The sequence below is a fragment of the Pogona vitticeps genome, chromosome 4 (genome assembly GCF_051106095.1).
Source record: "Pogona vitticeps strain Pit_001003342236 chromosome 4, PviZW2.1, whole genome shotgun sequence".
NCBI classification, from domain to species: Eukaryota; Metazoa; Chordata; class Lepidosauria; order Squamata; family Agamidae; genus Pogona; species Pogona vitticeps.
Window position 1 is genome coordinate 128485349 of NC_135786.1, and position 12590 is coordinate 128497938.

Genomic DNA, 12590 nt, shown 5'->3' on the forward strand with positions numbered 1-12590 from the left:
CAGTTTTTTTGTATGTCAGATTCCGTCTGGAAATCCTGATTGCCATGGTTACACCGAGGAGCTACAATGATCTGTGCTCCAACCCCCTTAAGAGTCAACCTAAGAGTATTTTATTAGAGGAACAGTGAATGCATTTGAAAAAATAATCAAACCTCCATTCAGGGCCTTGTATTAAACCTACGCAGAATTCAAGGCAGGGTGAACTTCATAAAATCCATAAGCCTCATTTTCTGACCTCTACTCACCATTTTAATGAAATCTATCTCTGCAGTCTGCTAAACCAGTAACAGTTACATAAGAGAAGGGCAGGCAAGGGTTACTTTTATTAGACATGGACAGGGGGGAGTGTGTCTCTGTTGATTCTGCTGGACCCCTCTATGGGCTTTGATACCAGTGAACATTGTATTCTTCTGGACCATCTCTCTGGGATGGGACTTGGAAATACTTTTTTCCAGTGGCCCTGGTTCCTCCTGGAAGAGAGAACTCAGAAAGGGGTGCTGGGGGGACTCGTGTGATGCCTTGGCCATTGGCCTGTGACACCATCCCACAGGATTCTGTTTAGTCCCCCATGCTTTTTAACATACACAAGAAGCTGCTGGGAGAGACTGCCCAGAGTTTTGGGGTTCATTGTCACCAGTATGCTGATACCACCCAGCTCTATCTCTCCTTTCCATCTAACTCCAAGGAAGCTGTCTCAGTTCTAAACTAGTGCCTGACATCAGTAATGAGCTGGATGAAGGCAAACAACCTTACAGGACAGAGGTGCTCTGGTCATTTGGAAGGAAGATGAGGGAATAAGGGTGCAACCTGTGCTGGATGAGATCACACTACCCCTGAAAACTCAGGTCCACAGCTTGGTTGTACTCCTGGATTCATCTGAGCCTGGATGCACAAGTCTTGGTGATGGCCAGGAGTGCATTTACACAGTTAAAACGGGTGCACCAGCCACACCCATTCTGTGAGATGTCTGGTTTGGTCACCATGATACATGCCTTAGTTACCTCCCGCTTGGATTACCGTAACATGCCCTACATAATCAGCCTGGAGAGCTGATTATGTGGGGGCAAAATGAAATAACGGTGGTGACAGGGATGGGGAGATATGGTGCTGGAGTTGGCTGTTTCTGGAGACCCTGAATTTGGCAATTTGTCCTGATCTCGGGGTCTAACATTTCCTTCCCTGGACAGATGCAAGGTTTTTCCTCCCTCCCTCCTCTTTTGACAATCGAGTGGGAAGCCTGTTATTCCAGTGAGGGAGCTTCTAATATACAGTGGTGCCTTGATTTATGATCATAATCCATTCCAGAAGATGGACATAACTCAAAATGGTCGTAAGTCAAAGTATGGTATCCCATTTGAATGCATTGAAATGCAATTAATCAGTTCCAGCTGAAGAAAGCCTGCCTTTCTTTCACACAAAATCACTGCAAGACTCATTGGATATGTGATTAGTCCCTTCCAGCCAAAGGGGTGGGGGGAGAAAAGCAATCAAGCGTGCAAGATGCATTGGAAATGCACAGAAAACAAATGGAGCAGATCGGAAATGCACAGAGAAGAAAGGAAAAAGCAAGGGAAGCATGCAGGACTCATTGGAAATGGGGAACCCCCCCCTAAAAGCAACCAAACCTACCAAGACCCATCGGAAATGGAGGGGAACCAAAAAACAAACAACCCCCCCAAGACTCATCAGAAATGGGAAAAACACTCCAAAAAGCAACAACCCCCCCAGGACCCATTGGAAATGGGGAAAAAACTAACTAACCAAACAAACAAAGAAACAAAAAAGCCCAAGACCCATCAAAGCACAGAAACATAACCCCCCCCAGCTCAAAACCATGCTGCAAAAACACCCAGAACAGTTTTTAAAAAGCAGAAAACAGCACCTTACCTTACCAGGCAGCCCGAAGCCTCCCTGCAAGCAAACACACACACTCTCAGAAGCAGAAGGAGGCAGTCCCAAGCCTCCTCTGATGCACATTCTATAAATGTTGGAGTGGAAGAGCTACCTACATTTGAATTTCCCAGTTGGTTGTAACTCAAAATTGTTGTAAGTTGAATTGCCACTGTACAGATAATTACAGGCAGGGGAAGATATGTCATTGGTACAGTAGTAATCAAACCTAGAAGAACAGCAGACAGATGTTTGAAGGCTGTCTCCTGTTCTAGCTCTGCTGCCACCAGTTTGAACTTAGTTAACCAACCTAGGTGGCCTCCTTCTCTGTAACTGGTATTGATAAATGCCAGGTCTGCCCACAACAAAACCCAACTCATCCAGGACTTGGCCTGTATAACTGAGAAGAGGGTGGGCATTGAGGGCAGAGCTACTCTTTCCTTCATATGCATACCTGGGTATACCATCCAACACCAGGGAAGACTGGGCAGGCGGGGGGGAGTGGCCATTGTTTATAAGGACATCGTTGAGGCTGCTAGGCTCTCTGCAGTGGCAAGCCCAGGTCTAGAGGCCGTCCACGTGATGTTTGGGGCCAGGGGTGGCTCTGGGATTGTGCTGGCATACCGTGCTCCCCATGATCCAGCACAGTCCCTGCCAGAGCTGGCTGATTTTATCTCTGCGGTGCTGTTGAGGTCCCCCAGACTATTGCTTCTGGGGGACTTCAACATTCACACGGAGGCTGAGGTTTCCGGTCCAGCTGAACAGTTCCTGGAAACCATGGCTTCCTTGGATTTAACCCAATGAGTTAGTGGTCCTGCTCATGTGGGCGGCCACATGGACCTGGTCTTTGCTGCCAAGCAGGGACAGTGTGCTCCAACAGTGACTGAATTGATATCAGCCCCCTTGTTATAGTCGGATCACCACCTAATTAAATGCAGCCTCACAGTGGCACTTCACTCCTGCAGGGAGCTTGGACCCATTAAGATGGTCCACCCCCACAGGTTACTGGATCCTGTGAGATTCCAAGATATCATGCAGGGGATTCTGGCTGACTTGGTTGGTGCTCCTGCCAGTGCTCTGGTGGATGGTATCCTCCTGGAGCGGCTCTCTGAGCTCGAGATTGGTGGCCTTGCTTTGGCATGGCTCTGTTCCTTCTCGGGGGACCATCCCCAGAGAGTGCAGCTTGGTGAAATGACTTCCACCCCAAGGATCCTCAATTGTGGGATTCCACAGGAGTCAGTCATCTCGCCAATTCTATTTAATAATTATATGAGGCCGCTGGGTGCGGTCAGCCGGAGTTGTGGGGCTCGGTGTCGTCAGTATGCTGATGACACCCAGCTCTACCTCTCCTTTTCTCCAACTGCAGTGGATGGTATTCTGTCCCTTGAATGCTGCTTGGGGACCGTTCTAGGGTGAATGAGGGCAAATGGACTGAGGTTGAATCCGGACAACATGAAAATCTTGGGTGTGGGCAGCCCTTGCATCAGTGGGTTGGGAAACTCCCTTTCCTTTGAGAGAGAGACTATTTCCACAAAGAATGAGGTTCGCAGCTTGGGCATTTGTCCGGACCCGGATCTCACCATGGAAACTCAGGTGGCATCTGTGGCAGCCTATTTCCATCTTCGGAGGATTGCTCCCTATCTAGACGCAGGGGTACTCACGACTTTGATTCATGCCCTCGTAATCTGAAGAATAGACTACTGCAGTGCTGTCTACTTGGGGCTATTCTTGATGTTTATGTGGAGACTACAACAGGTTCAGAATTCGACAGCCAGATTAATAACTGGGGTGAAGAAATTTCAGCACATCTCCCCCATTCTGGCCACCCTTCATTGGCTACCGGTTCGTTTCCACACCGACTTCAAGGTTATGATGATAACATTCAAAGCCCTGAACGGTTTAGGATCTTGGTACCTAGCAAAACGTCTGCTCCCAGGCAGATCTGTCCATAATACCCCTTCTTCACAGGCAGGGCAGAACAAGAAGCCGGGCCTTCTCAGTGGTTGCCCCCCCCCCCCCCGTTGGAACAATCTGCCCATGGAGATACACTTGGCACCCTTGTTGGACGGGTTTAAACAAGCATTGAAAACTTGGCTCTTCCGCCAGGCTTTCCCTGACCATTAAGTTGCTGATATCTCTGCTTCCCTTTTATCATCCTTCTGCCATCCTTTCATCATCCTTTCTACCATCTTTATAGCCATCTGTTTTAATTTATCCTACTAGTTATTGTATCTGTTGAATGTTTGCATTATTTTATTCTTATTGTGGTTTAATACTGTGTTGTTTGTCTTGTTGTTAGCTGCCCAGAGTGGCCTGGCTGCCAGATGGTGCAGGGTATGTATAAACAAACAAACAAGACAGTTTGAAACATCAGCTGATTCAAAATTCAGCAGCCTAATTGCTGACTGAGGCCACTCTTGCTACAACAACTGCTCTAGCTACTAGTCCATTTCTGGGCCCAACTCAAAATACTGCTCATTACCTATAAAGCCCTATATGGCTGGAGTCCAGGCTTTCTGAAGGACTGTGTCTCCCCGTATGAGCCCTCTCAGCACTTCAGATCCTCAGAAGAGATGCTCCTCTCAGTTCCACTGCCACTGCAGGTACGCTGGATGGGGACATGGCAGAGGGCCTTATCTGTGGCAGCTCCCAAATTGTGGAATGCTCTTCCTTGGGAGGTCAGGTTGGCCCTCTTCCTTTCACCTTTCCACTGAGAGCTAAAGACCCGCCTTTTTAGGCAGGCTTTCAACTTTTAATTTAATAGTATGTAGCTTTTAAATTGAGTCCCTCGATACTGATTTTCAGCTTTTCAGCTTTTGGCTTGTTAGTTTTTTTTTAAAGTTAATGCTTTCAATCATTTGAAATATTTTTATTATGGTGATAATTTGTTTTTAATGTGTTATTTATTGTGCTTTAAATTTACTTGTTTTAAATTTGTGGGCTGCCTTGAGTCCTCTTTATGGGAAGAAACGTAGCTTACAAATGAGGACAAACAAACAATAGACCACCAAAAATCCACAAATATTACCTAGATTTAATGATATAGTGGTCTTCATCAGGCTGGGCATTACAGAGCCATGGGGGGGGGGGGAACAGAAAAAAAAAAGTTCCAAAAATTGTCTGCCTCTGGGCCAGCTTTCATATTAGATCTGGGCTCCTCCTTTTCATATATTATGCCCAACAATGGCATAACTATGGCAAATCTATGTGCTCACCACACACCAAGGTGGCATGAAGAAATTGTATGGGGAGTGGCTGAAACAGCAGAGCACATTTGACCTGGGGAGAAAAGAAGTGGATGGTCTTGTAAATGGAAAAATACAGTAAAAGGTGAAGTAGATTTGTCCCCTGTTGCTCCAGAGAACAAAACTAGCATTCTAGGGAAGGAGATGTTAGTTAAACATAAAGAGAGCTTTGATAAGTACTGCTTAACAGACAAATAGTCACTCTTTAGATGGTAGGTCCATCTTGGAGGGCTTAAGGGGAAGATAGATGACCCTGCCTCCAGTATGTTGTAGTTGCATCCTGCTTTGTAGGTTGTGCATTGGGCACAGAATTGAGGTAAACTGCCTTTGAGGTCCTTTCTAGAGCTACATGACTGACAAGTTGCTTCTCCAAAGAATACTATAAGCCCGTGGTCCCCAACCTTGGGCCTTCAGATGTTCTTGGACTACAACTCCCAGAAGCCTTCACCACCACCTATGCTAGCCAGGATTTCTGGGAGTTGAAGCCATACCATCAAACTGGACCTCCTTCACAATCACCTTCTGAATTTGCTGTTGCACAAATGATCAGAGCCACTGTAGAAGTGCCTCTGTAAATGAGCTTCGAAGACTCATCCCAATCAGATGACCCAGAAGTATACCACAGTTGAGCAGAACAAGCAAAGACACACTTCCCATATCTAGCTCACTGTAACCAAGAAGAACTATTGTAACTACTAAGTACGCTATAAACCAGTTTAGAGCAGACTCACTCTGAGCTTTGCAGAATGTTGTTGTAGTTGCCAACCTCCTTGTTTCATTACCCTGAGATCTCTAGAAAGCCAGGGAGCTTTCTTGGCTCTACTCTGTGGGAGAAGATGTTCAGGAGCAATCACGTCAGCTGCTCAATCTGCAAGCTGCCATTGCTGCCATGCTGTTCTTTCCTAGGGTCTCTTGCTCGGATGACTAATAAAAACTGATTTTAGAGCCAAGCGCTTCAGTCTTCCAATTGATCTGAATAGATAAAGGAGCGTTCCGTGGAATAGCAATCAATAGTATTTTATGAGTCTGTTAGTCAGAACCTGGCAGCTAATTGTGTGTGTGTGTGTGTGTGTGTGTGTGTGTGTGTGTGTGTGTGTGTGTGTGTGTGTGTGTGTGTCTGAGAGAGAGAGAGAGAGAGAGAGAGAGAGAGAGAGAGAGAGAGAGAGAGAGAATGTGTTGAACCAGAGATACAATACAGACCTGGAACTGAATTCTCTCAGTACTTTCCCTTGCGGAGGTGGATGTATTTGTTCTAAAGCTGATTCCTTCAGAGGACTGGTCTCAGCATCGAATAACATCCTGCAAAACAAGATCATGTGGTGTCTGCAGCCATCCGCCTCTGAACATTATACCAGGGCAGTCTGTCTGACACCTTAGAATGGTGTCCTTTAAGCCCTACCTCCACTCTTTTTTCCTGCTTTTTTCTTCACATTTTACCAATTACTCACCAGCAGGTCCATTTTAGGGACAATTCTCTACACCTAACATAACCTCTTCCATGATGCATCTTGCAGTGTTATCAGTCACTTCAAAGTAGCTGGGAAAGGAGACCTTTCTACTGGACTGCAACCGTGAGTCAGATCTGGTCATTTCCCATTCTTCCTCTGTCTCTGTACCCTAAAATCAGATACCTCACACTGGCTCATGAAAAGGTCATTTCTGAATGAAGATCTGATTAGTTCGTTTCATATGTCCCTCATAACTTTGTAGTATCCAACTATATGTTCAGGGTGGTCTCCAAATTGGAAAATAGTCTAGGTGGACTCATTGGCACATGCATTCCACAGAGCAGCCAGGAACAGGCGAAGGCAGATGTCCCAGATAACAGCCAACAGTTCCTCAAATTCCATGGGTGGATGGGGCTTTTGGAAAGCCATTAAAGTCTTGCCTGCAGTGCAAAGTCAGTCCTATAGCTAAAACACTTGTTTCCTGCAGGCAAGCAGGCAAGAGATTAACAAAAGCCCCTTTCTTTGTCAAAGAATGAGCTACAGTTGCTGAACCCCCCACCCCCACCCCCCATGTAGCTGCTGGAAGGGAGACTTTTAAGCCAGTAAGGCTTACAAAAGCAAAGGGAACACCAACCCTCTTGTGTCTGACCTCCTCAGCCTGGGTCAGTGACCTCACCAGCGAGCTTAAGGCTGGAACTGTGGAAAGGACAAGAGGTGACTTCACATGGAAAGAATGCCAGACCCCTCTGTTTATTAGTAGTGAGTGATACATTCAAACCGGTTGTTCCTTAAATAATCCATGACATTTTGCTCTAGCCCTTCATTTCATCTCTTGTCTGCTCAGTTCTATGTCTATCTATCTATCACAATCATTGTGCATGTGGGGCTTTTTGGAGTAATATACATACAGGACAACCTCCTGCTCTGTGGAGCTTGCAAGCTAAATTTAGACAGTCAAGAAGAGGAGGGATGAGGGGAGGAGAGAAGGAAAAGTAACAAAAAACAGAGAGGAGGAATGGAAGATACAAAGGAATTATATTGCATAAAGTGCTTTTCTAGGTACAGTATTTGTGTTTCATTTCAATTAGAAACATAGGAGTGTTTTTAGATATATGGACAGATGGAGAGATAGAGAAGCACCTACTGCTAGTGCCTCTGCCATTCTGATGTATGCTGTACTTTTACATTCACTTATGTAGAGGCAGACAAGGCTCCTGCTATCTGTTATATCTTTGGTGCCATCATGCATGTGGGAGAAACCCCAACTGCCTCTTCTCTGCTGCAATGCAGACTTAAAATTGTTGCATTTCTTTTTGACTGCCCACTCCAAATTCCCGGATTGAAAAAACTTGTAATCATATAAGAAATCACTTGTGCCTTGCTTGACGAGGATAATTTGTTTCATTGAAATCGCTGTTAAGCGAAATCCTCGTCAAGCGAAACGAAAATGGCCATTGAAATGCATTGAAAACTGGTTCAATGCGTTCCAATGGGCTAAATACCTCAGTGTCCAGTGAAGATCCTCCATAGGGGTGGCCATTTTCGGTGCCTGTAAAGCGAGGAATCCGTCCTAAAGCACAGCGGGGAGCCATTTTCCACAGCGGGCAGCCATTTTAGAGCTGCCAATCAGCTGTTTTAGAATCATCGTCTAGCAAAAAATCGGTTCCCGAAGCAGGGAACTGATCATTGTCAAGCAAAATTTCCCTATTTAAACATCGTTTTGCGGTCGCTATTCTGATTGCAAAAACCTCATTGTAAAGCGGATTCATCGTTTAACGAGGTAATCATTAAGCGAGGCACCACTGTATTTCAAAACATGCCCTATGCCCTTCCCACCCTTATCTTATAGCATTGACTCTCCCTTTAACAGCTGTCTGTCAGGTAGATATTCAGCAAGCACAGCTTCCTATAGCCTGGGGAAGTGATGGGAAAAGACGAGTTTGCTGCATTTCTCTCTCAGCCACCTGCTGAAAGCAAAGAGACTTCAGTGCTTATGAGAAGATTGCCCAATGGCTTACTTGAACAGCCTCTTTGGCTGAGAAGTCTTGGAAAGAACAAGTCAGGTAACACCTGAAAGTTTTATTCTACACAGGGCTTCATGGACTGCAGCCCACTTTGTCAGATGAATGGAGTTGGCAGGCAAATATTTATACACATTTGCCTGGGAAGGCTGACATGGGGCAACTGAAATGCAGAAAGTACAAACATTGACCATTATTTCAACAGCAGTCATTTGACAAACAGATGGTGGGAGATTACATAATTACCATAGCATATATAAACAGACGAGTACATATAGTGATGAAAATAAATAATATACAAAATGCAGATCACTAGATGAGCTCAGACTGTAATCATCACAGCCAGAAACAATAGATTTTCTTCTGGGTCAACGGTCTAGGTACTCTTATCATGACTGATTCCAACTACACTCAGTGGGGTTTACTGCAGAGTAGAGGTGTGCACTGCTTTCAGAGGCACAGGCAAAAATGGACTGAAATGAATCTGTGGTATTTGTTCAGTTCTAGGGCATCTGTGGGATGGAGCAAAGAGCTGTCTGTTGCTTAGAGGGTGGAGCAACACTCTCATGGATCTATTTCATTTCATCTGGCATTTGCTGTGTTCAAAAGTTTTTAACCAGAGATACTCAATAATTTGAACTGAGGAAATAGAAATCAGAAAGATCTGAGTAGTTGGTGTCAAAGGAGCAACTAAGTGACAGCTGCTCCCCTTCCCTAACAAAGCCCCATACCTTTTCTGGGCACTGCAGCCACTGAGGAACTTGGGAGGACTGAGCTTGAGATCACATCTTCTTACAGCTTCTCCTTAGAGGTCATTTTGCATAGGTGTAGGTGACATGAAAGAGTGGAATAACACGAGTATATGGGGAAAAAAACCCAAGCTTCCTTCTATGTCATGTAGATACTTTTTAAAAAAATGCATTGAAACATGCTTGACCCAAATCTTGTTTCTCTTGGTAATGGAATTGAGCTCTAAGTTATACTGATGCTACACTACTAGCACATTGGGGCCATAAAACTACCCAGCTATTACTGGTTTAATAGTTACTGCCTCCTCTTGGGAACTCCTGGGGTGTTGTTCTATGAGGGGATCTAAACCTTTTAACAGAATTCTCAGTAGACTGAGTCAGAATCATTATTTCCAGGATTATCTTGGAGAAGCAACAAAAATTAAATTGATATAAAACTAATATATTTTTGCACTGTAGATATGCTCCAGGAGTAATGACAAGTTTACATTTGTCTTATTACACTTGTATCTGGGTGTAATAATATTAGAGAATAGATATGCATTCCACACTAGAGGTTTGTGTGTGTGTGTGTGTGTGTTTGAGAGAGAGAGAGAGAGAGAGAGAGAGAGAGAGTCCAATATCTTTCAAATATCTTTCTTAGGGGCCATTGTTACTACAGGCTTCATTATGAATTTATTTATTAAAAGACTTACATATCATTAATCAAGCTCTCCTTTGGGTAAAACAATCATAAAACAGCATACTGAAAGGGGGTCTTCATCATCACCACTATCATTATCTAAAACCAACTAAAACAAGGCATTAAAATTTCAGGAGTTCTTTTCTTTTTTTAAAAAAACAACTCAGCATGGAGTCACCAGATTTGAGAAGGTCACTGCACCACAACTAAAAAAGATTTTTTTAAAGTCATTTGCCTACCTTCCAAAGAGCAGGGAACCTATGGAAGAATGGTTAATGAAGTACAGGCATGTAAAGCATTTCAAAAGCAACCAGTATCATCTTGAGTTGTGGTTAAGAACTGGTAAGCTATAGGCAAATGATTTCTCTAGCTCAGCAGTCCAATTGCTATGTTGTTCAAGAGTTGCAGAAGTTTCTGTAAAGCCTTGCAAAGGAGGCCAACGAGCAATCCTTTGCAGTCATCTAGACTGGGTACTACTTTAGCATGAATAATTTCAGTGAAGGTATATAAATCCTACACATAAGCTGATGAAAGACACATTACACAAAGAGATCACTTGGAAGACAGGGGCTAAAATAAATTAGTATGTGCTAATTTATATGTGCAGAAATGAATTAAATATATATATACTTTAATTGCATTTTAATTGTATTTTAATTATTTTATCTTTTACTGTATTGAATTTTAATTGTTGTAAGCCGCCCAGAGACCTCTAGGTAGTGTGGGCAGCATATAAACAAACAAACAAACAAACAAACAAACAAACAAACAAACAAACAAACAAACAAACAAACAAACAAACAAACAAACAAACAAACAAACAAACAAACAAACAGAATTCCTTATAGTGGGAAAACTGCCTGCCTGCTCAGTCTGCTACCTGGAGTTACCTGTTAATGGGCAACTTCTTGCTTGTCCTCCTTCTCGATGTTCACCTTTCAGATGGACTTGGACTTGCCAGCCCTTTGGAACGAAGGGTATTTTCAAATGTCAATGTAATGAATTCAGTCTTGGAACCTACTAAGGCTTGCGATCATGAATTTGTTAAACATGTTGAGGGCAAAATTTCCTTCCTTCATGCAACCTTGAATGATATTGCATGTATACAATGCACTGCCTGATTCTGTTTTATGCCTCAATCTTAAGTTTATGCAACCTGGGGATGTAGACAACATGCATGCATTTGTGCGACCTACCACATACTCTCTATGCCTTTTCTCCTCATGACGTCTTCAGCCTACTATGGTGTGTGTATGTGTGTGTGATCAGATGGAGCAGAGGAATTTTATTGCAAAATAGCATAGCACTCACTGCCTTAAAAGAGGTAGTCATGCAACTACACCAAAAAACCCACATTTTGTGACTTGGAGATATTACAATAATTACCCATTTCTTGGGCAAATTCCTTGAGACAACGGTGGTATCTCAACTTCACATATTTGCATATGAAACGGCTTATTCACACACAGGTTGGGGACAAAGTTTACCTTGGTCGTGCTAATGTTTGAACTTTTCCAGGAAGAATGTGAAATTTTGTTGCTCCTTCGCAGTGGCTTTTGATACCATTGGTGATAATATGTCTTGAGACTCTCTGAGAGAGGTTGAAGCATGGTTGTTGAGTGACTTGACTCTCACCGGTGGAGTCATTTCCAGAGAATAACAGTGGGTGATTTTACCTCTGTAGCTGTTGAACTGTAGAATGCCATATTATTGCTTAAAGCAAAGTACTGTATACGGATGACACCAGCTCTATTTCTGTATAACACTTGAATCAGGAAAATACTTTAAATGTTCTTTTCCAGAGTCTACATGTTATTTATGGCTAATAAATTCAAACTGAATCCTGATGGGCAGTTCGTAACCATATCTGGGAACTAGGTTGTTTACTAATGAATTAACTACAATTCAAAGTGAATCTCTTTCAATCTCTGCCACTGAAGGTCCAGGTGACCGTATAGCCTGGATGTATCCATTACTAGCTTTGGATGTGCAGCAACTTTGCTTCTTCTAGAGAGACAGAGGCATAGTCTTGCCATTGTGATTCATACACTATAACCTCACAAGCAGACTACTTTAATGCACTTTGTCAAGGGATGCTCTAGCTCTTGGTTTGGAGGAGGAACTATGCAGAATACAGCAAGAACTTCACTACCTACTTAGGGGTAAAATGTCCCCCTTGACATTCTTAGGCCAGTCATGTCCGACTCTAGGGGGTGGTGCTCATCCTGTTTCCAAGCCATAGAGCCAGCGCTTGTCCGAAGACAGTTTCCGTTGTCACGTGCTCAGCATGACTAGGGAACACCATTTTACCTTCCCACCGAGATGGTACCTATTTATCTACTCACATTTGCATGCTTTCCAACTGCTAGGTTGGCGAGGAGCTGGGACAAGTGACAGGAGCTTACTCCATCGCGTGGATTCGATCTTATGACTGCTGGTTTTCTGACCCTGCAGCACAGGCTTCTGCGGTTTAGCCCACAGCACCACCACTTAGGGCAAAAACTGCTGGGTTCTGGCTGGCACCCATTTGGAAGCAGCATCCCAGCTTCCCTACC